Source organism: Magnolia sinica, chromosome 16 (assembly GCF_029962835.1).
Source record: "Magnolia sinica isolate HGM2019 chromosome 16, MsV1, whole genome shotgun sequence".
NCBI classification, from domain to species: Eukaryota; Viridiplantae; Streptophyta; class Magnoliopsida; order Magnoliales; family Magnoliaceae; genus Magnolia; species Magnolia sinica.
The window spans coordinates 33,981,368-33,985,202 of record NC_080588.1 but is presented as its reverse complement, the minus strand read 5'-3'; the positions used below and the strand labels follow the sequence as shown (position 1 = coordinate 33,985,202).

The following is a 3,835-nucleotide window of genomic DNA, read 5'->3' as shown; positions in this document are numbered from 1 at the left end:
ACTATCTTTGATTCTAGTTTGATATTTAAGAAATACTTTCAGTTTTTAATAGTTTGTTGTGACTTAAATTTAATAGATTTGCGATAGCCTTGAGTATGTTCTTTTCATGTATTGAGATTGTGAAATTAGGAAATCTCATTGTTCACCATCATCCCATGGGCATGGCTAGGTGATGGAATCCTTCTAATCTTCACAATTCTCCTAGATTGGTTATGAGATTGGTAAATCCTGTTGTTTGCCTTGTCTCCTGGGCATGGTTTTGTGATGGAATCACTTCCTGTTCTCACACCTCTCATCCATTGAGAACTAGGTTAAAGGAAGTTTAGATTTCATTTTACTGAGATATCTTCCAATTGGATAGGATGGGACTCCAATTCCATTCATGTGACTTGAATCAAGCATAGATCTCCATGATCTCTACAAGTGGATCCTTGGAAACCCTAGTTTCCCACCTTTACATTTCTTAAGTTTTTCATTAAATCTCTCACAATTACTCTCAAATATTTCAGATTTAGGTTTTCATCTTTTTCTAGTTCTTCTTCTAGTTGCTTTCAGAAAACACATGAGATTAGTCCCTATGGATTCGACCTCGGTCTCACCGAGATTATTACTACATCGTGACCCTATACTTGGGGTTGTGAACAAGTTTTTGGCGCCGTTGTCGGGGACTAACGGTTGCATTTTTCTGAGATTATCTAATTTTAGAATTAGGTTAAGATTAGGGTTTTTCTATTTTCTATTTTTAGATTAGGGTGTTTTCTATTTTTAGAAACTTTCCTTTTTCATTTTTAGAAACTAGTTTACTTTCTATTTTTATTTTTATTTTTAAGAACTTTCTAATTTTAGAATTTCTGTTTTTAGAAACTAATTTGTTTTGTTTTATTTTGCAGGATTTTAATTAGGAACTTCTAATTTGGTAACTTCTTTCCAAGTCCCTCTCTCTTTCTATTTCTAGACTTTTTTTTCCTTTCTCTTTTAAGTTTAGGTTAGAATCTGAAATTGAGGACTGAGAGTGTTTCATGCCTAAGTGGGTCCGTGATAACACTCGATGTCTTTTGAGTGAAGGAGGATTGGTTGAGGGGTTATCTATCCACCACAAGATTAGACACCACTCGATGTCCTCAAAGTTAATTGAGGTTATGGCTACAAATCAACCTGTCAATCAACCGGGAAGACAACCTCAACCTCGGGTTGAGGAAGTCCGGGATGAGAATGAGGTGCATCAAGCACCCCTACCTCGTACTTTGTGAGGTTATTTATAACCAGTGGGGGTGAGCACGCCCTCATGCATGATTTTTCTAGAAAATACGGTACACATGAATATCAAGCCAGGGGTGATCCAACTCCTTCCAAAATTCCATGGACTTGAATCTGAAAGTCCATATCTGCACTTAAAATAGTTTGACAAGATCATAGCCACTTTATATTTTCCTAACGTGTTTGAGGACATGGTCAGACTGAAACTCTTTCCCTTTTCTTTGAAAGAGAAAGCTAAGACGTGGTTGCATTCACTACATCCCGGATCTATTGGCACATGGAATGACATGATAAGGGTGTTCCTAATGAAATATTTTCCACTTCATAAAATGAATACCCTTAGAAAGTTAATCATGAACTTTGCCCAAAAGGAGGGTGAAACATTCTTCCAATGTTGGGAGCAGTTCAAGGATCTTGTCAGTTCATCCCCACAACACGGTTTTGAAACGTGGCGCATTAAACACTTTTCTATGATGGACTAACATCTTTCATGCACTAATTGATTGAGACAGTGTGCAATGGGGAATTCATGAATAAAAATGTCGATGGTGTGTGGGACTACTTGGACAGACTTGCTGAAAACACACAATCATGGGACACTTACCCAAAATCAAAGACCACTTCTAGGCCCACTCAATCAAAGGAGAGGGGTGGATTATACCTTCTGAAAGAGGATAATGATATCAATACGAAATGTCTAATCTCATAAGGAAATTTAAGGCCATGGAACTAAAGAAAGATTAGGTTAAGGAAATTGTTTGCGGTATTTGTGCTTACAATATTCACACAATTAAAAATTGTACAACAATACCTGCCTTTCAAGAGGTGTTGAATGAGAAATCTAATGCCGTGAATAATTACCAAAGACCTTTCAATGGACCTACCTTCAATACATACAATCCTAGTTGGAGAAATCATCCAAACTTCAATTGGAGGAATGGACAAACTACTACTCCTTAAGGTTTTTTCAATCAAAATCCAAATCAAGTGGAACTATAAGAGGATCCAGTTCTAAAACATACTCAAAACCAAGAGCTTATCACTCAAGGTATATTGCAAACCCTTTAAGACATTTCAAAGGCCATACAAGGGCGTGAGACAAAAAATTCAATTGGGGAAAAAGAGATTCTTCCAGCCCAACCTTTCCCCAATCCTAAACTACAATACGAAATAAGTGATCCAAGCTCTTCAAATCAAATGGAGCAAGCTAAGTCTATCACCACTCTTAGGAGTGGGAAGATAATTGAAAAATCTATTTTGGTAAGGGCTGAAAAGCTTAAGGACTCGGAAGAGGAACAATAATAATAGACCTGACATTGCTCCATAAGAATTAAAACTGGAACTTCAAGGCAAGCCGATTACCCCATTCCTCTAACGGTTAATTGCACTAAAACCTCTCTCTAACTCTTAGGACATTCAAGAGGTGTTAAAACAAGTGAAGGTCAATATTCCTCTATTGGATGCGGTTAAACAAATACCTTCATATGCTAAATTTCTAAAAGACTTGTGCACGACCAAAAGATGGCAAAATATTCAAAAGAAAATATTCTTAACTAAAAAAGTGAGTGTCATCCTAATGCAAGATGTACCACAAAAATATAAAGATCCCGGTAGCCCAACCATCGCTTGTGTAATTGGGAGCTACCGGATTGAGAACGCACTTCTTGACTTAGGAGCGAGTGTAAATATGATTCCTTACTCGGTATACGAACAACTGGGTTTGGGTGAATTGAAACCCACCCGAACTACATTATAAATTGCCGATCAATCAGTTCATGTACCGAGAGGGATAATCGAGGATATTTTGGTCCAGGTTGACAGATTCTATTACTCGGTAAATTTTATTGTCCTACTCAACCCATTATGGACATGAGCACTCAAATTTTTGTCATTCTTGGTCACCCATTCCTTGCCACATTAAATGCAATCATTAATTGTAGGAATGGAGTCATGAGTTTGTCTTTTAGAAATATGACATTAGAGTTGAATATCTTTTTCAACACAGGTAAACAGTTAGAGGATGAAGACGATTTCCACGATATTAACCTGATTGATTCTTTCGTGGAAGATAGAGCACTTCTGACCTTATCCTCTGACCCTCTAGAGACATGCGTGGCCCACTCTTATGATTTTGATGATGACATGATTAGGGAGATGGGGACCATGCTGGATATCGCGTCGGTACTTAAAGTTAACCGATGGAGGCCACAATTTGAAGAATTTCCCCAAACTGATGTAGTGCCTTTACCTTCTAACTGCAAGGCACTGAAGCTTGACCTAAAAACTTTGCCCTTTGATTTGAAATATGTCTATTTAGGTCAAGATGAGACATACCCGGTGGTGATTTCTACCCACCTTGAGTAAGAACAGGAGAGTATGCTCATCTCTACTCTCATTGAGCATAAGGGAGCCCTTGGATGGTCGATTGCAGACCTCAAGGGAATTGACCCTTCGATTTGTACTCATTGCATTTATCTTGAGGATAATATGAAGACCTCTCGACAATTACAACGTAGACTAAATCCAAACATGAAGGAAGTGGTTAAGGCCGAGGTTCTTAAACTATTGGATGTGGGTA

At 37.8% G+C, this 3,835-nt stretch overlaps 1 non-coding gene across 1 annotated transcript; it reads right to left on the bottom strand.

Annotated features, from left to right (window-relative positions):
* Positions 1–1,592: 1,592 nt before the first annotated feature.
* LOC131230118 (small nucleolar RNA R71) lies at positions 1,593–1,699 on the bottom strand. Its single transcript, XR_009163842.1, has one exon. It is a non-coding gene; the product is annotated as a small nucleolar RNA R71 (small nucleolar RNA).
* Between the last annotated feature and the right edge of the window lie 2,136 nt (positions 1,700–3,835).